We start from the raw sequence: 25,711 nt of genomic DNA, 5'->3' as shown, positions 1-25,711 counted from the left end.
GTGTCGTATTTTACTCGTTACAAGCCAGCACTAGCTTGTTATATAGACAAAGTTGTGCTGTGATACTGAAGCTAAGTTGTCAAAGTTTCTACCATGAGTGTGCTGTTAACTAGATGTATATCTATACACTTCATATTGTGCATGTTGTCTTCTTTTAACAAATGTTGATTTTGTGTGGTGGGAATGTTGGAGCCTAACTTTTTACCAGTGGTGTAATTTAAATAAGTACGTGTACTATTTTCACATTATGCTACTTTATACTTCTCTAACTCCCTACGCTTTGTAGGTAAATGTTATACTTTATATTACATTTTCTAAAACATATTGAGTTTATTTATTTAAATTGATTCAAATAAATCAATAAACCCCACCTTTACCAATTTTTATATTTAAGTGATTAAAACAATAATACATCAATAATTTGTATTAAATACATGTAAATGTATATATTAGTTCATTTCACTCATGGCAATTATTATAAAACAAAACATGTACACTTTACCGGTTTTTGTAGCCGTGATGGAAAAATGAAATGAAATGTATAATAGATATCCAGTGTGACTATTTTGCATAACGAGTACTTTTGGTCCTTAGAGTATTTTTCAATGCTAATACTTTTGAATGTATGCTTGAATGCAGGTCTTTTACTTGTAAATGAGTATGTTTACACTGTAGTTTTGCTGCTTTTATTTAAGTAAATCATCTGAGTACTTCTTGCACCTCTGCTTTTCACTAATCGACAGCTGTTATTATCCAGAGTTAACAATAAATTCAGCTGATTCAACCTAAATCAGTATTTTCATCACACACAATAACGCCCACACAACATACACTGACAGCATACAAAGTATCCGCTTCATATTAGCCCCCATGCAGAAAATACGAGGCAGAAAGTGCTCATACTGCGAGAGAACACGTGAATGCCTGAATGAACCCTTTGAAATATGGACTATTTCAAGAGAGATAGTTAATTGCATAATTAAGACACGATTAGTGTCATGCATGGAAGTAATGTTAATTTATGATTTCTTGTCAGCGCATGGGAAATAAGCTTCTTGGATGTGCATACGAAAGCACAGCACTGCATCTCTATGATAGGCTACAGAAATCCACTTTCACTCCAGAGTCATCATCATGTGCTGGACAAGTAACGGGCAAAACTTGATCGGATTAGGTCATTTCACCACGGGGATTCATGTGTTAGGATAACCTAATTAAAGTTTCACATTTTTGTCAATTGCCTTCAAAAAGTTTCCAGCTCTTAGTCAGATCTCTCTAAAAGGGAGTGGTTTTATAAAGTAATGAGTGGCCCCGGCTGTAAGTGGTATGTCCTTCTCATCCATACAGCAGCTGGTCAGAGCTCACAGCAGTTACTCTATTAAAGTTCAGAGAGACGTTCTTGGACAATTCCTTTTCTATACTGTCCAATTAAAAGAGAAACCTTGAGAAAAAGGGCAGAACCTCTCAAGGCTGAGATGGTAGAGAGATAGAGGAGAGAGATCCCATCATTATTATCAGACAGAAGTCAGTTCCCTCAACCTCCTGTCACCTCGGTGAGGTGCCAGTTCTGTATGACTTACACAAAACAAATATATAACAGCTGTGCTTCAATAATAACCATTACGACACACCGATGAAAAGATCCACTCTGTTAAGATGAAGACCTAGTTGTCAATTATTAAATGAAAGCAACCTTTTTCAAAATGTTTGGTTGAGTAATTTTTTTATCAAAAACAGAAAGAATTCTCTGTGGATTGTCTGTGTTCTTCACTGAGTATTGAGCAGTGGATAAAACAACACATGAAGACATTGGGCTTTCAGAAACAATGTTTGATTCTTTACCTTTTATGACATTTTATAGACAACTAATTATCAAAGGAAATAATCATCAGAATGATCAACGAGGAGAGTAATACAGTCGTACTATGCTCATTGGTGCAAAGGTGTGTTTTTATGTATGGAAGCAGGATAATGGAGTTTTTTCCATATGCTGATATTTTCCCTCTTGTTGGCCTTCGCTGGTAGGCTGTTTAAATGTAATAATATAATAACTGAAGTAAATCATTTAAAAAGAGATGCCCAATGTGTTGCTTATCCTTATAACTGTACACTAACAACTAGGCTTCATCTGCGCACTAGGTGCTACGAACAACCCTGTAACCGCAAGATGTGGTGCAAACCAGATGCATTATATCCAAGCTAAATGTTAGCTGCTTCAATCCTCAGGGGAAACGTTGCCCTCCCTCACTAGTCCAATGAACAATGCTGAAGGACAGAGTTCTATAACCTTAAAGTCAGTCTCAAGTAGGAGGTAGATTCTTCTGTGTGAAGATGAACCTCGACAATGTTTGCAACGGTTCGCCTCACGTGTGCATAATTAAAGGGTAATATCATCAGCACATCCTCAGAGCTACTTACTGTATCTCTACCGATATCTGCCAAATTCCAAGATGTGTCACATATCATCGTGCATCCCTAATTTGAAGTATTCAGCAGTAAAACACTCCTCAGCTGAACATATACAGTTAATATGGAGTGGATGAGAAGTGGGTGTACGGCACACACACATTAAAAGAGTGTTAATGTAAAAGTTTGATCACCTTTAAGCGCCCATTCTGCATCACTTACACTCCTTTTAGAGCAGCTGCCTCTCTCCCAACCTGCTCATCTGTCAGAGAGCTGCTCTGAGATCAGTCTGAGCAGAGCGTGGCGCACTGCATTGTGGATGCTGACATACAGTCTAGATGTCTCTTGCTGCCTGTCAGGTCTCTTAGAAACAGTATCTGTTGGCTTCTTGGAAAACAGCCTATGGCCTACATTAGAGCAGCGCTGTGCTCAAAAGGCTGCAAACATAATCAGGCGGTCAGGTTGATGTCCAAGCGTAGCTACCAAGAGGGCTCTTTTGGCAGCTAGTTTGATTAGCAAAGGAAGGCTGTGGAATTGATTTGAGGTGCACATCCTGCTAGTTTGATGCATTGTTCTCTCACTTTGACAACAGCATTCATGCCAGTCTGCTCTTTGTTTGTTTGTAGCCTTTATTTATCCAGCTACGAATTCCATTGAGATCAACGATCTCTTTTACAAGGGAGACCTGCCGCACATTGGTTACACATGTAACAGAAATACAACAGAAAACAAAAGGACACATACAACATAATGACAGGGGTACAAATGCTCTATTGACACTTGAGCATTTCTGTAATCATCAGCTTCTTCTTTTTCTGTTTTGGTTGCCTGATTATTTGGTTTGTTGAATTTAAGATGAACTGGACAATTTCTAGGCAACCAGCGGAAACTGCCTTAGTGTTTGCTCAATGCTAAACTAATCAGCTGCTGGCGGTATCTTCAAATGTACCGCTGGGACATCAGAATGATATACAGTTTATTTCCTCATCCAAATCCCAGTAAGAAAGGTTGTTCCCTTAAATGTTTCATTCTTTTCTTCAAATCAAGCAATGGAGAGTTGGGCCCTTTCAACACCAGTTGTGCTAATGCACTCACACATAGATGTACTGTGGCTGCAATTGCTATCAATTCTGCATGTCCAAAAACGACTAGACATATATTCTATTGATTTGTACACATGAAATACATAACATATTTCCAATATTCCAAATGCCAGAGAAATCTCTCTCTCTCTTTAAATCAATATAACGGTATATTCCATGTGTTTGCCTGTGATGTATCTTCTTTATCCATGCGTCATTGCTGTGGTTCTCTGTCAAAAGCTGTCCTAAATGGACTTGTTATCACATTTGAATTTGAATCCACATTTTTACAGTAGATCTTACAGATCTTGGTAATTTTTTACTCTCTCATCCGACGTCCTGATCTTAAAGGTAGGTAGGTAAGAATGGAGAAACCAGCTCGAGTGCGCTAGAATTTGAAACTACACAGCCGAAAAAAATCTGCCCCATCCTTCAGACTTCCTTACAGAGCCCCTCCTCCAACACAAACGAATGCGCACATGACCAATGAGGGCACAAGATAAGTTTGTGCACAGATGGAAGGCTGACAGGCAGGTAGGCCATCCAGTTACTTTAGCCGGGCCGGTGAAAATGATTGGTCGTGCTTTTACAGCGCCACGGCTTCCAGAGATGACATTTTTTATGTATTTATTGTCAAAGCATTTCATGTATTCATTGCTATCGGGATGTTAAGAGCATTCCATGGAATATAACAAGTGTTTCTGAAGTGAATTACCTACCCCACCTTTAAGGTATCAGATAAGCCAGCTGGGCCAACATGAGTGATAGCCAAACGGCATCAGAAAAAAGCACATTTGTAATGTTAAACTTCTTAATTCCGTTTATTCAGCTCATTTATCACCTGGTTTGGTGAGGATGAGACCTTTGCGGATAATGCGGCTCGGGGTAAAACATCCTGAATTATGGACAATATAGGACACCTAACCAGGAGAGGCTGACTCCACGCTACTCTTTTAAATCAGCACAGCTCTCCACTTTACATACAGTATATAGTAGTGTTTGTCATATGTAAATATTTTTAATTTGTTATAATAGTCTTAAAATAGTTTATAACAGTCCTATTTTTATTTGTTTTGTTTTGCTGCGTATTATTCTGTATGTGTCTCTGTAGGCATCACATATACTAAAGCAAATTCCTCGTATGTGTAAACATACTTGGTAATAAAACAGATTCTGATTCTGACTGCAATGAAAAAAGCACCTGCTTCTTAAATGGAAAAGTTGGACTTTTGGCTGTGGATCAATGTGCAAACACCAGTAAACACCAGTGTTGTGCTAGTTACTGAAAACCAGTAACTAGTTACCATTACTAGTTACTTCATTTCAAAAGTAACTCATTTACTTTACTAGTTACTTACATCAAAAAGTAATGCGTTACTGTGAAAAGTAACGTTTTAGTTACTTTAAAAAAGGGCTCCCATTAATGCCCTTATAGCCTTCATTTCAGTACTGTTATTGCATTGGAGAATAATACAATCTGTTGATCAACTTGACATGCATTATATGCAATCTGGATTGCATCGATATTAGCTGGCTTTCCATTTTTGTATATTCTTTCTCCAGGTAGTTGGAAAAAGTTTTCCGTCCCATATGCCGTGTGCCGCCCGGACATGCTATCATGCTAACTAGCTCCCTGAAAGCGGGTGACTCCACTGTAGCAATAGCCTGCATCAGAGCCATATAATAGAAGAGTTACGACAACGGAAGTCCAAAAACGGTTATCGTCACGTGGTTCATGTAGAAGAGGATCGTTCCCCGGAAGTTCATGGCGGGCAATGTGAATGCATTGATAACAGGAGATAGAACTACGATTTTTGGTAATTATTAGTGAATAAAGGTTTTGATTTGCAATATTTATACAACAAATCGATATGTGTATGTATTTACATCAATATGTTTTAAAAATAAAATAGAATTTGCTAATATTAAGTGATAATATTAGGATTAGTGTGAACAACTAGTTTACATGTTAGGCTAACAGTGCCTTGGTTAAAGAGCCTGTTGCTGTTTATTTATAGCTTTGAATTCTTTAAAACCAATATTATCTTCTTAAACTTGTATGGTAGTCAGGAGCATCACTTTCTAATGTTTATTGATATATTTAGAGGGAGGGGATCTAAAGTAATGCTTTAAAATTCAGATTAGATTAATGTCTACCATTTTCTTAAATTCATGGTAGTTTCAGTAACCATGGTAATTGAGGACACAAGTTATCTAAATGACTAATGTCATCTTTATGGCTTTCAGAAAGGACAGGAGACCGACAGGTGACTATCAAAGGACTAGCAGCAGCAGCATGATGATGATGATGTTAAATGTGTTGTTTTAGGAACATCCATTGCAAATACATGGGATTCAATAAACATTGAATAGCATATCATGCAGTTTGTCTGTGCCTTTTCCTCCGTGTTGTCCTGGTTTGCTGTGCTGCCTCCTAGTCGCCACCATGGTTTGCTGTGCTGCCTCCTAGTCGCCACCATGGTTTGCTGTGCTGCCTGGGGATGCTCCAATCGCTCAGAGAAAGGAGTACGAATGTACAGCTTCCCCACTGACACAGAGCGGAGGAAAAAATGGCTGGCTCAAGTCAGCAGGAGCAATTTCACAACCAACAGCAAAAAAATATGTGATTTATATACAAACACTGCATTTGCACTTTTTCACAAAACGAAAACCACACCATTGGGAAAGCTTAATGTTTTGTTTAATACAAAAAACAGGGAAAGGCTTGAAAAACACTGAGAGTTGAGACTCAGGGTGCAGGGTGCAGGTCTCAGTGCAGGTATTCAGGCTCCATTGAATCCCCCTCTGGTTCTTGTGCTGAAAGAGGGATAAACAGACAGGAGAAAGGGTTATACACACCTATATAGCACACCTATTGGATGGGAAATTGCCTTGGGGAGATAAGGTGTGGTCTTTGTTCCCAACTGAAGTTATGGAACTTTATTATTTGTGAGTTTAACAAAGTATGACAAATGGCATCAGTAACATATGTGATATGAATTTCTATAAAGTTGTCTCACATTCTTGGTCATATTGTATATACAGTATGTAATGAGTATAACTTGTCCAGTAAGTATAAAGTGTTTCCTAATACTGTGTATTCAACCACTATGGAATATGTATGTGGGCAGACAAAACTGAGTTGTTCTGTGTGTGAAGTAACCTCAAGTCACTCCGCAGGCACATTTTGATGCAGACCAGTTTGTCAAGAGAAAAAAGGGCAAGACTAGGCTGAGAGCAGAGGCTATACCCACCATCTTCGTGCATCGCCCTGTGGTCAAAAAGAGAAGGGCCCCTGCCCCCTGCACCACGATTCACCCCGGGACCTGTATCTACAAAGCCCATAGCTCATGATTACAGCTATAGTGTGAAAGGTGACACAGGTATAATAAGTATGAACTCTTAGTAACAAAAGTAATATTTCTTATTTTTAAGTGGTATAATATTTTAAATGTTCGAACATTTACAGTGCCATGTCTTCTACTTACATTAGTCTCAAAGATTGAGGGAAGAAGAGAAGGGATCACTGCCCTCCACCTGCCAGAGGAGCGCAAACAACAAAAACAAGCAAGGTGTCCCGTCATGTACCTGGAAGTTTGGGTTGGCAAAATGGAAAACCTTGGTGGCTGTCTACTCATGTTGTTACAGTTGTCTTGGTTACAGCTCTCAAGTTTTTTTTGGTGCCATTTCCACATCTTTAGAAAATATGAAAAAATTGAAGTGAAATCAACCTCATCTCTGGAGAACAAACTTCGATTTCTCTGTCTTGTGAGTTTGCAGTCTTGCAGTTTTGCTCCTCCACCTGTAACATCACTGCCCCTCCACCTGCCATACAGTAGGTTACTAACAAGATTACTTATATAATACAGTGATATAATACATGTTTAGTATGCTTACTTATATAAAACAGTAGTATTAAACTTACCTTGTGTGTTCACTCTCACTTAAGTCCCTCTCCCTTTGCCATCAATCCAAAATCAGCTGAGCTGCAACATTATACACACAGGTAATAATCACCATAATCACAAGGACACAATATGGCTCTGCTAAAAACACTCACTCTTACACGCACCAAAGTTATATTTATCTAATATTTAACTCCCTCCACCCCCGCATACAATCCCGTTTAGAAGCCCCTCTTCTCTAATTCAACAACGTTGGACCAAATAGACATTAAGAGAACGAAATTTACAATTAAAAGGCTGTTCAACGTGTGTTGCTAACTTGCTTCGGTATCCTAGCTTGATCTGTTATCTGTAAACGTTCCCTAAATCTACTAATTTAGGGATAATCCACTGACATCCTTTAATACACATGTTCAATTGAATCAGATGTACTGATAATATCCGCAATATAAATCTTTAAACTTCTTCTTACCTTTAAAAGTCCGTCACGAACGGTCTATTATGCTGCAACTCCACAGCTCTGCTAGCCTTGGCGCTAACTTCCGACGAACGATTGAGAGTCTCCACGATCCGCCATTGCTGTAAAAAAGTGGTCCATTGGAGTGAACGGAGATGTCATAACTCTTCTATTATATGGCTCTGGCCTGCATGTGTTCTACAACATACCGTGCAATGGCTTTATCGACTTTTCCCTGGCTAGCAGTCCCTTGGTTAAAATCCAGCCGATGTTGCTTAGGTGGAGGTGGAGTGGCGTCGGCTGAGTCTCTGTGGTCTTAGCTACTAGCTTCGTCCCAGCATGTTGTTTTTGCAGATGTTTTAAGAGATTTGAATTACTGGTTTGGGCAGTAGATAGGATCTTTGACCCGCCAGGACACAACTTACATTGAACGGAAACTTTCTTTTCTTTGTGCTCGACAAAAGTGAAATAGAGAGAATATCTCCAGGTGGAGAAACTAGACTTGAGCTCCGCCGCCGCCATGATAGTCTTGTTAGTAAACAACACAAACACGCCCACAGCCCGTCTCCGCATGTGACACAGGAAGTATTTAAGTACATTTACTCAAGTACTGTACTTAAGTACAGTTCTCATCTCTGTTCGCCTGGCTGTTGACTATATAAAAAAACTAACGCAGTAACGGAGTAACGCACCATGTAGTAACGGTAACTGAGTTACTGAATTTAAAAAGTAATGCGTTAGAGTACTAGTTACTGCCAAAAATAACGGCGTTACTGTGTAACGCGTTAGTCCCAACACTGGTAAACACAATACATCACCCATAAGCTTTGGTATCATTTCATGGGTTTAGCAATACATGGATATTATTTGGGTATTGTGATAAGATACTTGCTATATTCTTATATTTTGATTATCGATTATAAGAGTTTTTTTTATCTCGTTTTAAAGGCTGCATCAGTAGAGTAGATTAACTTTCAGGGTAGGGCTGCACGATTTTGGGAAAAAATCTAATTGCGATTTTTCTGACAAATATTGCGATTGCGATTCGAATTGCGATATTTGTTTTTAAGCTACCCAACGGAAGTTTATTGTAAAATGCGGCCATAACTCCGGCTAGGAAGGTCGTATCAACGTGCTCCCATCTCTAGCACCCTCGCAGCCCGAGTTACGAGTGAAAGAACTAAACTTACATGAAACTTCCGTTGGGTTGCTTTAAAGTCAAGCTTCAGTTTAAGATTCACCCTGTAATAGATGTAAAACATGTGATGGAGCATTACTAACCTGACTCAGATGGTTTGTTTCACCAAACCATCTAGGAAAGCTCCATTGGAAGCCATTTGGAAAGGGCAGGCACTTTCAAAAGCACTTGGCAGGTGATTGGATCAATCTGTCTATCACCTTCTATCATGGGCTACTTCTGATTGATTAACAATGGCTGGTACATGTGAAGCACAGCACTTCTGATTGGTGTGGATGACTGACACACAATACAAAAAAAAAAAATTGTTAAAAAAAAAAAAATTGTAAAAAAAAAAAAATGTTAAAAGAAATCGCAGACTTTGCGATTTGATAATCGCATCATTTCAAATCGCGATTTCGATTTAAAATCGATTAATCGTTCAGCCCTATTTCAGGGTTTACCAGACTTTTCTATTATTTGCCTTTACCCACTTAGTTAAAACCAGTGTTGGGACTAACGCGTTACTTTGTAACGCGTTACTGTAACGCCGTTATTTTTGGCAGTAACTAGTACTCTAACGCATTACTTTTTAAATTCAGTAACTCAGTTACCGTTACTACATGGTGCGTTACTCCGTTACTGCGTTAGTTTTTTTATATAGTCAACAGCCAGGCGAACAGAGATGAGAACTGTACTTAAGTACAGTACTTGAGTAAATGTACTTAAATACTTCCTGTGTCACATGCGGAGACGGGCTGTGGGCGTGTTTGTGTTGTTTACTAACAAGACTATCATGGCGGCGGCGGAGCTCAAGTCTAGTTTCTCCACCTGGAGATATTCTCACTATTTCACTTTTGTCGAGCACAAAGAAAAGAAAGTTTCTGTTAAATTTAAGTTGTGTCCTGGCGGGTCAAAGATCTTATCTACTGCCCAAACCAGTAATTCAAATCTCTTAAAACATTTGCAAAAACAACATGCTGGGACGAAGCTAGTAGCTAAGACCGGCACAGACTCAGCCGACGCCACTCCACCTCCACCTAAGCAACAGCGGCTGGATTTTAACCAAGGGACTGCTAGCCAGGGAAAAGTCGATAAAGCCATTGCGCGGTATGTTGTAGAACACATGCAGGCTATTGCTACAGTGGAGTCACCCGCTTTCAGGGAGCTAGTTAGCATGATAGCATGTCCGGGTGGCACACAGCATATGGGACGGAAAACTTTTTCCAAACCTGGAGAAAGAATATACAAAAATGGAAAGCCAGCTAATATCGATGCAATCCAGATTGCATATAATCCATGTGAAGTTGATCAACAGATTGTATTATTCTCCAATGCAATAACAGTACTGAAATGAAGGCTATAAGGGCATTAATGGGAGCCCTTCTTTTAAGTAACTAAAACGTTACTTTTCACAGTAACGCATTACTTTTTGGTGTAAGTAACTAGTAATGGTAACTAGTTACTGGTTTTCAGTAACTAGCACAACACTGGTTAAAACCCACATTACTGATGATTATTTATCAGTCTCATGGTGTCAATATTTCTTGAATACATCAGTGATCAACCACACAATATCATCACAATATAAAATTCAAGGTATTTGATATTGGATTTTCTTCATATGGTCCGTTACAGCCCTAATGTAAATAGTTTGTCTCCACATAGTTGTCCACACAGTCGGACTGAGGGACTGTGCTTTAACCATTAACTAGCCTCCAGACAAAGGAGCTTCACTCTCTCCATTGCTCATCCCATCGTGGCACAGCATGTGGCTCTTTGAAAGAGGCCACTTGTTGTGAATGTGCTGCAGTGTTCAGCAGACAGTGCACAATGCCTGCTATAAGTGAACATTGGCACACATTTTGCTGTACTTGTTATATGTGTTCCAACTGATTTATAAAGCGTGATGTGTGAGTGATTGTGCACGTGGGACATGCTGTTAATTGTGTTGTCTGTTTTTTGTTTTGTTACATTCTTGAGTGCTTTTGATCATCCTTGTTAAGCCAAAGGCAAATTCCCTCTCCTGTAGACGATACATATCTCTTCTCCGTGTAGGCGTGTGTGTGTGTCTGCCTGAATGTCTGAGTGTGTGCGTGACTGCTCTTCCCGTCGAGGATAAGTGCATGTGGCAATGAAAGCAGATTTGGTTGAGGATAAAGATATACGCAGAGAGATGGCTGATTACTTGCACTGAATATTGAAGCCTTCACTGTCTTTCATCTCTGTTCCAGACTCTCAATTTCTCTCACTTTCTTTATTCTACTCAACTTCACGGCTGCCTGCAGCGACTGGCCTCCTGCCACAGCAGAGGACCGCCATCATTGGCTGTAGCATCAAGATGCAATAGGTGGGGAAACTGCCCGGGTCATATTTCACTCATTTGATCGCAAAGCGAGGCCACACTTCAGATTGTGGAAACTTTTTGAAGTGTAGGAAATAAAAGCAGACATTTACTAAAGTGTAACTTAGCGTTAGCATTAGGGATGGGTATCTAGAACCGGTACTAAAGTCAGTTCCGGTACCTGATTGGACGGTATTGGTATACCGTTAAGCCGCTGGACAAACGGTGCTGCTATCAGTATATGAATTACGCTACTTCCTTAGTTTAAACAATTCTAGTTGGTTGGGTGCCCTCATCCCGTGTGACGTATCTGGTTTGAGTACCACTCTGATTGGCCACTGTGAATGCCACTCGTCATCTCTCCTAACAGCGCTCTTATTATTGTGAGACTCCCGGGGGCAGACGCAACATTTGGTATAAGTCTCATCACTGTACGACCAAAACTCACTGAACTAGCAGCCAGGAAAGAGCAAGAAAACAACTTCACTTTACGTAGCCATGATGATAATTATGTCTTACCTTTGCTGTTTTGTGATCAAAAGTTGTGTTCAAGGGCATAAAAATGCTGCTGAAGGTTAATCCAATGTCTCTGTAACTTTGAAATGATTAATGAGAATCCATCATTACAATTATATATAATAAACGGATTATAATGGTTAGCCGACCGGAGCTTCCGGTTTAGGAGGTGCGCACGCAGCGTCTCGTTTTAACTGACCAATGGTCATGTTTACATGGATTTATGAACTGCCCCTAATTACCGCCCCCCTTCCAGAGACACACTGTCAAACACACTCAGTCATACCTGCTTAGTATGACATTGAACAAGTTACATTAAATAATAAATAAAAATAAATTACAATAAAATGACTTTTGTTTAACCTGTTAAGCCCTGAGCCTGTTTTTCAGGTTACAGGCTCGAAAAGGACATTTCCAGAACAAATGACCATATCTTCACTTCTAAAAGGGTTAAATTAATAATCTTTTTTCTCAAAGTAATGATAAACCTGTGAGTTGGATGTAGAAAAATCAGAATCAATATATATGTTTTTTTATTTTAAAGAAAATTCAGATTGAACATAGTAAAAAACTGTAAATTATAGTGTCCGTCCAAAAATTATTTTTTTACTTATAGTGAAAACTACACTTGGATGATGGTAAGGTAGACTAAAAGCTTTAGGAATCCAAAGTACAACATATAATAAGTACCCTGTATCGAGATTGATGACAAGTGACATTTGACCTTTTTAGAGAGGTTTAGAAAAAAAAACTCCACCTCTGAGGTGATTTGGGTGGAAATGGCCGTTTTTACCGTTTCTCTGGAACCCATTGGTCGATTTTGGTGATTGACATCTCTTTTTGACCGATAGAGCCAATATAATTGAAGGGGAATCTCCCTATACACACACATGGTACAACAAAAATGTGGGGGCTTTGCTCATGCAGGTTTGCATCAGAGTGAATCTATCTCTAGCTCTGACATCTGGAAACGGAAAAGCAGGGTTTATGGCTTATGGATTATCAGAAATCATTTCAAAGGGACACAGACACATTTGATTAACCTATGGATTAACTTCAGCAGTATTGTTATCGTTTTAATGCCATTGAAGACCACTTTTGACCAGACAACGACCAAGGTAGGCCATGTTGCTGGTTTTAGCTACCTAGCGCCACATGTTTTGATGTCTGTTCTTGTTAATAGCTTCGCGAGTTCTTATCATGGAGTGATGATGTATGTACCCATCGATTCTGTGTCATCTCATGATGCGAATCGATGGGTTGGGCTTGCAGCTACGATAAGTAATAAGGGTGTTATGAGTGAGTTTCTGTGCAACACCCCGTTAGCATTTTTAGCTTGTGGCTAATTCATAGGCTCAGCGCTAGCTTTGTGGTTTTAAAAATAAATGATCAGTTAGCTGAGTTTCTTCCTGTTACATGGATATAAAACATTCATAGTTTATTGAATATTAAGATGCCCTCAGACGCCGTTTCCTGCAGATGACGCGTTTTTCCCCCCGGTATCGGGGGTGCGGTGTAGAAGAGGTTAATCTTCACATCTTGTAATCATGTCTATAATTTTGAGCACCAAATTATTGAAAAGTATCGATAAGAGTATAGAAAAATACCGGTATCGATAAGCAGTATCGGTATCGGTAAAGTCCTAACGATACCCATCCCTAGTTAGCATTGAAAGTAGTTGGAGTTTTCTTTCGTTTATAGGTGAAGACCTAGGAAAAGAGTTTGAGCCTTATCCTGCTTTTTGTGGTTTCTCTTTCTTGTAGTGTGTTCTATAGGTTTCTGTGCATGTTAATGGTCTGCAAAGACTAAAATCCCTGTGTTCCCTCCAGAGAGAGTTTCTCTCCCACTCACTCCCCCCTGCCTGCAACACGTCCATTGAACTCGTAGTGACATCACTATGTAACACTTTTTCTTCTTTTGGCTAGCATTCCAACACATTGTACGTCATTGGCCAAGGGGCGGGACATCTCCAAGCAGTTGACCAATCACATCAGAGCCAGCCAGCTAACCAATCAGAGCAGACTGGGCTCTGGTTTCAGACAGAGGGTGAAAAGAGGTGCTGCAGCACAGGCAGTATGAGAGAAATAAAGAGCTTTTTGAACATTAAAGCATGGAGACATGTCACAGTAGAGACACTACATACTGATATGAACCTGAAATGAGAATAACATGTCCTTTACAAGTTCAGATGTCAGTATGAGTGTAATTTCTGAAAACTGATGAAGAATAAGAATTAAAAGAGAGCTGAAATGCTCAGTTAATGTTTAAGCTCTCTTTGTTGAGTATGCAAAACAGTTAAAGGGCCCATGTCATGGCCATTTCTACTGATCATAATTCCATTGTTGAGGTATACTAAAATAGATTTATACTGTGCAATTTTCCAAACTCACATTGGTTTCTCATACAGCATCTCTGTATAGTATGTGTATTCACTCTCTGTCCTAAACGGCTTGTTGGATACCTTGTTTGTTTGAAACATCATAAATACACAAACAACAATGAATACTTACAGGTTGTGTACCCGAATCTCCCGCTGGTCCAAACAAAGTAGGAACAGCATCGTTCTTCAGTGCCCTACGCTGTACATATCCGGCATGAATCGCTGAAAGGTTTGGGAAGCTTTGTTTCATGAAAGGCTGGCAGAGGGTGTAGCCTCTGGGTATTCACATGTCACAGTGCCCAGGAAGTAAACAATGGAAAATGAGAAATCTCCAACGAGGCGTTTTGGGGCAGCATAGACTGTGTTAGAGTTTTACTCGCTACAGGGTGTACTTTGAGGGTTTTTGACTCTGCAGACCGTTTACATGGATAAAAACCTTCATAACACACAAGGGGACAGGTAATAACCAGAAAAGCATGACATGGGCCCTTTAAAAAGTGAGCTGATAAGTTACCTTCAGAGTTTTCCTCCAAGTCAAATTTGCCTTAGGGATACACATTAAATATAATTTAATAAAGATACCTCTAACTATTGTACTTGACATTTCTCAGTAATATTTCAGTTTCCTCTAGGGATGCTCCGATCGTCAATTTCGGGGCCGATCGCCGGAATCAGTATCGGCCGATGCCGATCCGATCGAGTGGGCGGGGCTTAAATGGAAGATTTAAACTGATGTTTAAAACTCAGTTAATGGGGCTCATTCACTGGAACTTCCACAAACAACAATCAACTTAATTATTACATTCAAATGATGTACATTATTCAAGTTTACATTCACTTTGGAGAATAACACGGGAGAAATGAGCAGAAGCGCTCTCTCTCCCTCTCCTCTCCTGACAGCCTGTCAGTATCTCATGCAGCTCACTGATCCAGTAATAAGTGACCCGACAGTGAAGAATAAATATATTTATAACTAGTTTAGCTTGTTCCAGAGGTGGATAAAATAGCTAAGTGTGTTAGGTCTAACTCTTGTGTGTTTCGCTCACCGGTCCGTCACAGCGGGCGGAGCTGCAGGATTTGTGCTTGACACACACGTTGCATACCGCTATTTTACTGTCTTTTTCGGACACCTTAAAATAATGCCAGACCGGTGAAGCCATTTTGGCGAGCTTGTTTTGCCGCACACAGAGAAAAATGTCATGTATTTTACGTCATGCGATCGGCTCTCGCGATCGGCATGTTTAGAGAGCACCGATCGATCGGTAGAGAGTGAGTATCGGCTGATCTCGATCGGTGACCGATCGATCGGAGCATCCCTAGTGTCCTCATTACATGGTAAACTTGTCTGATATTCACATTAGCAGCTGCTGAGTTAGTCACGCATGATAATAATGAGAACGGCTGGTTAGCCAGGTCTGAATGTTTTCACATCTGACTTTCTCCACCTTCTGCTGCCGACAGCTTTATGTAGGCTTTATTTTTTGGCGGACAGTTTAGGTTAGGATTTAACTTAAAAGAACAGGTGTTACTGATATCATTAACAATGGCTGCACTCCTTTCAACTGTCCAATGGCAGTGTGACAGGGAGCCAGCATGCACAACACCCTGACACTGAAGCAGCTCACTACGGTTGAGCCATTCTGTATGTGTAGGTGATGTGCAGGTGATAACAGTTGTAGCAGCTCTAGTGTCAGAGCGTCTTCAAAGAGACGAGCTCAGGTATGCTGAGGAGACAACAGAGGCAAGGAAGGTCGCTCATGCTTGTTGGTGTGTGTGTGTGTGTGTGTGTGTGTGTGTGTGTGTGTGTGTGTGTGTGTGTGTGTGTGTGTGTGTGTGTGTGTGTGTGCAGTGAGGAATTAATTAAGACAAGGTTTCAATCAAAGTGGGCTTGGTTATAGGGATGTTAATAGAGTGCTGATGTATTTTCGTAGGCCGACCAGAAAGCCAGCAGCTCAAGGCCCACCGCGGCAAACAGCCAAGGGATTTTTCTATGGGAGTTTGGAGTATTGCATAAAATAAGCTCTGTGTTTATTGTACTTACATGTTTTGTTAAGAAGATTTTGAACACATTTACACCACTTTTATGATTTTTGAATTTGTAAAATGCTAATGTTAGGCTTTAAACGAAATAGAACAAAGTAAGGTATAAAGGCTGCTCATCACCACCGCTACGCTAAAGGTGGCTAATGTGTGGCGTGATAACGTTTATTAGTCCTATTTAGTCTTATTTGTTAGTGACTGCCATTTTATGGCACATAAAAGATTCGGATAACCTACATTTGTGTAATAATTGACATATGTTATGCCATAGAACAAAATGGGAACATCTTTAGAGCTTAAAGGTGGGGTAGGTAATTTTGGAGAAACCAGCGCGAGTGCGCTAGAATTTGAAAATAAACAGCCGGAAAAAATCTGCCACTTCCTAACAGAGCCCCTCCTCCAACACACACGAACGCGCACATGACCAATGAGGGCACGAGATACGTTTGTGCACAGATGGAAGGCTGACAGGCAGGTAGGCCATCCAGTTATTTTAGCCGGGCCGGCTCAGATGATTGGTCGTGCTTTTTACAGCACCACGGCTTCCACAGATGACATTTTTTTATGGATTTGTTGTCAAAGCACTTAAGATATTCATCGCTATCAGGATGTTAAGAGCATTCCATGGAATATAACAAAAAGTGTATCTCGAGCCCAGAGGTCGCGTTAACCGAATATTTTCCGTCTATGACGGATTTTTTTTAACAATGACGGAAAAATCTGAAAGCAGTCCGTCATTTTGACGGATTAGAACAATCGGAACAGCGCTAAAGTTTCCCCGCAGTGAGGCTCCGGTGTTAAGCATGCCTGCCAAAAAGGAAATGATACCGTTTCCAAACGCACGTACAAATCATTGAAATGTCTGTGAGTTTTGGCTTTACGCTGTGCACACTCCCGCGAGGTGCAGTGGGCATGCATAACACGGCGCTAACGGTTCACGACTGTGCTCTCCCCCCCACACCCCCGTTTGACAGTTCACGACCGTGCTTCCCCCCCCCCCCCCCCCCCGACGGGTAATACTGAAGTTTGACGGACATTTTACGATCCTGTCCGTCAAAATGACGGGCAGTGAAAAAGTCTAGTGCAACCTCTGCTCGAGCCGGTTTCTCAAACTTACCTCCCCCACCTTTAACCATCTATCTTATTTCAGGCATCTAACCAAACACGTTAAAAAAAATAGTTGACCTCGACATGAGGGAACTAGAAGGGATAACATTTTAACACATTTCAGAGTTTGATGACTCATTCTTGCACAATTTTTTTTATTTCAACTGATTAATGCTCAGTTACACTGTTTAAAAACTACAATTTATTACGGCTGCAACTAACAACTATTTTGATAATCGATGAATCTGTTAAATAAAACACGGCCAAAAATAGTTTTGGCTAAAATAGCTGCTTGCCGTGGTGTGCATGGCACTTTATATTCCCAATCAAGAAGTCACTCATTTGGTTTTTTTCAGAAATTAAAAAGACAGTATGCATACTGTCTTAGCAGCACAGTTTACATGTAACTCAACACACAACACACTTGTTATACTTATTTTTATTTTAGACAAAAATGTATGTTGAGATATGGTACTGGCATCACACTACTCAGCCTCCCCGGGAAAGTTTACTCTAAGGTACTCGAAAGGAGGGTCAGGCCGATTGTCGAACCTCAGATTGAGGAGGAACAATGCGGATTCCGTCCTGGTCGTGGAACGACGGATCAGCTTTTTACTCTCGCAAGGATCCTGGAGGGGGCCTGGGAGTACGCTTATCCGGTCTACATGTGTTTTGTAGACTTGGAGAAGGCGTATGACCGAGTTCCCAGGGAGTTACTGTGGGAGGTGCTGCGGGAGTATGGGGTGAGGGGGTCTCTACTCAGGGCCATCCAATCTCTGTACTCCCAAAGCGAGAGCTGTGTCCGGGTCCTCGGCAGTAAGTCGGACCCATTTCCGGTGAGGGTTGGCCTCCGCCAGGGCTGCGCTTTGTCACCAATCCTGTTTGTAATATACATGGATCGGATTTCGAGGCGTAGTCATGGGGGAGGGGGTCTGCAGTTCGGTGGACTAAGGATTGCACCACTGCTTTTTGCAGATGATGTGGTTCTGATGGCTTCATCGGTCTGCGACCTTCAGCACTCACTGGATCGGTTCGCAACCGAGTGTGAAGCGGCTGGGATGAGGATCAGCACCTCCAAATCTGAGGCCATGGTTCTCAGCAGGAAACCGATGGACTGTCCACTCCAGGTAGGGAATGAGTCCTTACCCCAAGTGAAGGAGTTCAAGTATCTCGGGGTCTTGTTCTCGAGTGAGGGAACAATGGAGCGTGAGATGGGCCGGAGAATCGGAGCAGCGGGAGCGGTACTGCAGTCGCTTTACCGCACCGTTGTGACGAAAAGGGAGCTGAGCCAGAAGGCAAAGCTCTCGGTCTTCCGGGCCATTTTCGTTCCTACCCTCACCTATGGTCATGAAGGATGGGTCATGACCGAAAGAACGAGATCGCGGATACAAGCGGCCGAGATGGGTTTTCTCCGCAGGGTGGCTGGTGTCTCCCTTAGGGATAAGGTGAGAAGTTCGGTCATCAGGGAGGGACTCGGAGTTGAGCCGCTCCTCCTTCGCGTCGAAAGGAGCCAGTTGAGGTGGTTCGGGCACCTAGTTAGGATGCCACCTGGGCGCCTCCCTAGGGAGGTGTTCCAGGCACGTCCAGCTGGGAAGAGACCAAGGGGTAGACCTAGGACCAGGTGGAGGGATTATATCTCTTCGCTGGCCTGGGAGCGCCTTGGGATCCCCCAGTCAGAGCTGGTTGATGTCGCCAGGGAAAAGAAAGTTTGGGGCTCTCTGCTGGAACTGCTACCCCCGCGACCCGACCACGGATAAGCGGGAGAAGATGGATGGATGGATGGATGGATGGAGATATGGTACACACTATGCAATTTGTCCTATAGCTCACTCCTTAGTAGACAGTTTCTCAACCCGACTTAATTTCTGCAAATTAACACTGACATATCTTAATCATCAAACTGCATAGTTTTAATAAGTTATTATCTCTATGGGTAGTGCTTTGTAGGAGCCAAAATGCTTGTTTTTGCCTTACTTATTATTTGTATTATTATCTTGTATTTCTGTTTGCATCGCGTTTAATTCTTATTGTTTATCACTTCCGGCAATGGTCACGTGGGTGTGGTTTATTGGTATTTAGTCACCTGTTGGATGCCGGTGGGGAGGATATGATGTAGGAAGAGGGTAAATTTGCTCCGATACTTTCTGTTGACCGTCAGGTCTGGAGTTGTATATTGTTTGTTTTCGTTTTATTAAACACCATGGACTACGGACTCTTACATGGAACGCGTCACAGCAAAGAGCATTTTTTAGCCTCTCAGCAGCTAACTCATAGGGAGTTATTGCCGCTACATGCTTGCTAGAATAACGTAAGCCATACCGTCTCTGTTCTGCTCAGTCAAACACACTTTGGTTCGTGGTTACCGTTAGCTAAATACACTTGTCATGCAATATTGAACAAATAACCATATTAGATAAACGAGAAGCTTGCTGTGAAACGCAAAACATGCCATCAGTCTTTGATGAAGTTTTTCTAGTAACGTGCTTCGTCCATCATTATTCAAGTTCTCCCACGCTGTTCACAATTTTAGACAAACAATGTTTATCCGTGCTTCTCTTCGTCTCGGCTTCTCTTCTTCGTGGCAAGCTCCGCAAAACTGCGAGTAACAACATAGACCCAACAAATCGGTAAGGAAATTGGTTGCCAACTTTTTGAGCAATTGAATTTTGTCTATTTTATCGATTTGTTGTTACAGCCCTAAAATGTATACATACAGTATTTTTACAGACGAAACAAGACATTTAAAGACATCTACCTAGACTTTGAGAGCCTAATATTGAAATGTGTTACCCTTTTGTGACATTATATAGAGCCAATGATTAGTCGATTCTTCTAGTAAATAATTAGTATTACCCCGATAATGAAAAAAGGAAGTTGCAGCCTTGTTTTTGTCATATCTGCCTATTATGCTGTCATACCTCTGCTGTTTTGCCACTGCATTTGCACTTTCCCAAACATTGGAGAGGTTTATTGTTGACCATACGTTTGCTATAGTCTTTGTTATGGGAAATAGATAAGAGAAGCATCTAATAAAGCCAAAGAAACTGTTACCTGTCGGCAGCCTTACAGCAGTTAGTTCAATATTTGGCTCTCGGGTCTATCGTTCTTTTATGGAGGAATACATCACTGCTTTCAGCCCGCATTCAGTTAATTCCCACCGCTTCGATTACTGAACTAGATTCATGGCGGAGAAGCACTCTCGCTTTGCCAACTCCTGCGGGAGCCGTGAAGGAAGCTGTAAGTACTTTTTTACTGTGCCCGCGCTCAGGCAACCTCGTTGAAAAGGAGGATAAAAACAGGTTGCAAATCACAAAATCAACACAAGTTACCTGACAGGCTGACAGATGTAAACTCTCTGTAATCCCATTCATTCCGCAGTGTGTCTGTGTGTGTGTTTGTGTGTGTATTTGGGAGGAGGCCTCTGTGCAGTATGGTGAGACAAACCCTGGGCTCATAATGCATTGAACTAAACAGCCAACCCAGACAAGTTATCCCATGGAAACCAATGAAATTATTTTCCATTGTTTGCATTGTTTCTAACACAAAGTTGTATTAAGAAGTAGTCTGACTAATTGGCTGTGTGTTTTCTGTAAATGTCAGAATTTCAAAAAGTTAACATCTGCCTCCTTCACTACCATTCCATGTGACAAATGGGGCGAAAGGACATTTGCAAATTGGCATCTTTGCATCACTTTCAAGAAAATATGGTCACTCGCCTGTATTGGAGTGTTTTTAGCTTTAGCTAATCAATGTTACATTTATGTAAGTTAAGGAGGGGGTTGAGTATTTCCTAAACCCCCTTAAATATTGTTTCTATGTCAAGATTGTTACTCAGGCATAGAACAAATCCATTTCAGTGACTTAGTCCTTTATTTGAGAAAGAGGTAGACATTTGACAAGCTGAAACGACCACCAGCCGTTTGAAGCTGACTTTAGCTACATGTATTTGTAAAAATTGTAAACCCTGCAAAATGGTATGTAAGGACTTAATAAATGTAACATCCATCATATTTTTGAAAACTGAGGATAAAGACTCATTATGTAGGAGCCAACTACCAATCTAGATATATAAGTAGGAACCAATGTTTGTTTACTCAGCTTCCATTGGAAGGCTGAACAGTTTTTAACCCCACATACCCGCGAACACATACACCTAAGCTGAGGTACATTTTGGCTATTAAAGTTATTTTGTGAAGTGCCATTTTGTATGGTGATGGAAGTATAATGTACAAAAGTAAGTGTTCAATTGGAAACTATTTGTGTGGGACTTTTACTCACCTGACAATTAAAGCGTGCATCAATTACATGCACCATGTAGCACCTCAGTGGCTTAAAGCATTGGTAAAGAAAGAAAAACACCACCCTTCCAGCTCTTTAAACATCGACTTTGCTTAGAGAGAGTATCCTTGTTTGGGGTGGGCGATTAGCCAACTGTCAATTCAGATTTCTCTAAGGTAACACACACATCTGTATTATCTTTATTGTAATGCTCGACAGTAAATAGCTGCTCAAATGTGACAACATTCAATCTGACAGAGGCTCCTCCTCTCCAGCTGCCCGGTACACCCTGGGGGAGTGTGTATGCAAACACACCTGCTTCACTTCATAGCACGTCTAAAAAAACTTCTACTTACAGGTGTTGAAAGGATGTGTCTGTCAATTTTAAAACAAGAACAAAAGGTGTTGTGTAACAGTATAGGGGTTTTGAGACATCATGCGAGCACATACAGTACCTGACTGTTGAGTTGAATATTCAGCTCTGGTGCTCGTCCTCAATACCTGTGAGTACTCACAGAAGTCAGGTGTATCTGGGCCAGAACACAAAGTGTCACGCCTGTGTTTCAAGATGGAGCTGCTAATGGGAAATGGGGGAAATAACTAGGCCACAGAGTCCATTTCCTCCTAAAACACCCTTTTCAAGCAGTGTCATACCACGCTTTATCTTGGGAAAGTTTGGCTGCGCAAATATGTTCTGTCCAACGGAATAGAACAAAAATAATGAAGGACATTCCCATTCTAATCAGTGTAGCATTATGGCGAGAGCTGCTGACATGTAGCAGGCTAACTTCCGTATAAAAAAACCTTTACGGTACAAATTCACCGAGTTGAGGATTTGCAGAGCAAAAGTATATGATTGAAATTGAATACATAATCCTTCATTCACAAACTCTTGTCTCAGTGTAGGAAAGCACATTGACTACCAAATACATTTAACTATGTTCATTTTCTGTTAGCAGTGTAGAATTAAAGCATGGTGGAACTAGCTCTTTAACGAGCTAGCTTTCTAGCTAGCTCGTTAACTAGCCAGCTAATTCCGCCATGTATTAATGCTACCCTTGTTTCAGAACATTTGTTTTGAGTGGTGTCTCTCTTACCAGCTGTTGTGTGTTGTAATTGCAAAAACTGACACTAATCGTAATTTTTTTTTAACCAAGCAATTCAATGTTTCTTCTATTTTAGCTTTATTTACATGATTCCATCTCTTCAGAATGGTTGGAAAACCAAGCTACAGTGTTCTTTTTAAATGAAGCTTTTTTCCTTTCTCTTGCACTGGCATTCTTAGAACATTCTGAATGTTTGCATACAAAACTTTTTCTGGGAAATGATCTTAAATCCTGATGATAATTTGTGTTATTTTAGCACTGTCCCGCTGAATGAAGCCCACTGCACTTTTGTCCTGTGTTTATATGAGAACAGCTTGTGTTGGAAGTGTAGATGCATTATTTAGCTTCTGTGTATTTTTCACTTTTTGAGAGGCTAAAAATAAAGAATTTCTCAAAACTCAACACCCAGGCACTGTATAACCGGATAGTATAGAGGTATAGTTATATTGACTTATCTCTAAAATACTCTTTGTGACTGCTACTCCTTCTCTCACTCCACCACATTCCCTCCCACCACTTCCCACCAGGCTGTAAATAGATCCTTAATGTATCCTTCTGTGAACAGTCGAAAGGTTACTATGGCATTTTAACCCTCCACCACAATATGTCACAGTCCAGTGGTTTGTGAAAGGTCCGATGATGGAGCGAGCTGTTAGGGTTGGGTGTTTGTTATGATTGGATGAACAGGTTTTAAATCTATCGGAAGCAGGAAGTTTAAACCCACTGAACAGCTAGCTGTACTGTATGTGGTTATGCATGCGGCAATGTGGCAATATGGTGGAAGCTGTAGCCAAATTCCTGCATCATTGTACATCGCACAACAACCTTACATTTTTCAGAATGCCCCAGAATAAAGAAAGTGCAGCATGTCCGGCAATTAAAAAAACAAGTTGTACACAATATAAAAAAGAACAGGGATTTTAGCCTTTGCAGACCATTTACATGCACACAAAACTAATCACACTACAGGAAAGAGAAAACCCCCCAAAAGCAGAAAAGGGCCCTTTTAAATATAAGGGATAGGTTCACAACCAAAGTTGATAGGAACCACTTTTGCCAGTACATTTAGTTGTAATGATTACGCATTATGTGACTTGGATCCTCTGTGCTGGTTTGGTGATGATGACCTTTGAGAAGCCTGTTACAGTTTGTTTGTAGGTGGACCCAGTTGCAGAACACCAGCAAAGATGCAGATTAAGTTTAACAGGTGTATTGCAATGCTACTGTAGATGGTGATGGTTTTGATGACAGGGAAGAGGAGAAAAGGAGAGCAGCAGGACGGAGAGGCAGACGGAGGAAGAAGAGGGATGATTGTCGCCTGGCAGACTGGCAGGCAGACGAGCAGGCAGGCAAACGGAACATCTTGGAGAACAGGGAACAAAGCAGCATTATAGGTTAACAAGCACACAAAGAAAAGTCCCTTTGAGGGATTCTACTGCGTGGCCTGGCCAAAAGAAGACTGGCATTCAATTTCAGCTACCAAGAGTTAAAAAAAAAAAAACTCCACCTATTATTTGGGTATATATCATCATTTAAAGCGTTATCATATTGTTTTAGTTGCCCTTCAATGATAATATTCCAGAGTTAATCTAGCTCCCGATCTTCGTTGCTGTGACCTAAGACCAAACAATCTTGCTGCTGCCATTCATGCCAATTACTACACAGCTTAGTTGAATACTCGATTCTGATTGACCACTCGGAAATGTCAGAGGTTAATAATACTCAATAACATCACTGTTGCTAAGGAGAATCAAGGGAGAGAAGGAAAGAGGTTAAAAGACAGAGCATTGGACGTCAGGTAAATCACAAGAAGGCCAACAGGAAGTAAAGCCTAACAGGAACACGGTATGGGCTCTGGCAGTGTTTAGGACTTGTAAAAATGTAAAATAAACTGTGAACAAACTTGGACAGTTACGGAAAACATCGATCAGTTTTGCCGTTCGTTTTAAATTAAGTTGTTGGCGGTTCTAGCCGTTGGTACGCTGTGGAACTGAGTTTTTTTTTCTTAGCGGAAGTAATACGATAATTTTCAATTCAATAAAATCATTAGACTGTTCTATAGAAGCTAGATTATTTTCCTTTGATGATACCAAAAATCCTATATGTCACCCTAAACCAGTGGTTCTCAAACTTTTTCTGTCAGGCCCCCCCTTTGGAGAAAAAAAAAAGTCGGGCCCCCCCAACACACATAGTCAGGCTCAGTGGCGGCGCCAGAGATTTATTTTGGGGGTGCAGTGGGGTAGCTTGACGTTTCATAGAGGGTGCTCAAACATTTAGGGTTTCCCATTAATGTACCGGTCGCTACAGTGGAATTTTCTACTGCAACACTCCCCACGCATACACACAGTGTGACAGTTACAATGAAGGCTCGATAATCAGCTCACGGCATATAGGTGTAAGCTGGGGTCAAGTGCTATTTTTATAGGTGGTGTGTGGACCTCACATAGGGGGGTCCGGGGCAAGCTCCCCCGGGAAGATTCATTTTTAAATATTGAAGTTAAATGCATTAATCTGGTGCACTTTGAGAGCAAAATGAAGAGACCTATGGATACATCTCTCAACAGTCAACACCCATATGAAACAGAACTGTAAACAGATTTACTTTTTCTTTATGGATATTTTACAAATCACTCCCCTTTTAAACTTTAATGTCATATAGTATAACTATAATGATCATATAAACGTGTGCCTCAGAAATAATTGTTTACATTAATGGTGACCAAAACGTTTGAGACCCTCTGAGATAACACTGAGAGTCCTTTAGCTCACTGAGCCTCTCAGTCTGACAGGAGAGGACTCTCCTCCACTTTGTTGTTAAAAAAACTCCTTATATCCGTTAGCGTAGCTCGCTAGCACCAGAAGCTAACAGCAACAATCTCCGGTACCGGTGCGCTCTCTCTCTCTCGCTCACGC

The 25,711-nt window shown here is 40.9% G+C and overlaps 1 protein-coding gene across 1 annotated transcript in view; it reads left to right on the top strand.

Moving 5' to 3' along the window:
- LOC117550871 (serine/threonine-protein kinase 32C) overlaps positions 1 to 25,711 on the top strand; it is a 141,046-nt gene that overhangs the window by 505 nt on the left and 114,830 nt on the right. The window lies entirely within an intron of this gene.

The sequence above is a fragment of the Gymnodraco acuticeps genome, unplaced genomic scaffold (genome assembly GCF_902827175.1).
Source record: "Gymnodraco acuticeps unplaced genomic scaffold, fGymAcu1.1, whole genome shotgun sequence".
Taxonomy (NCBI): domain Eukaryota; kingdom Metazoa; phylum Chordata; class Actinopteri; order Perciformes; family Bathydraconidae; genus Gymnodraco; species Gymnodraco acuticeps.
This window is presented reverse-complemented; position numbering and strand designations above follow the sequence as displayed.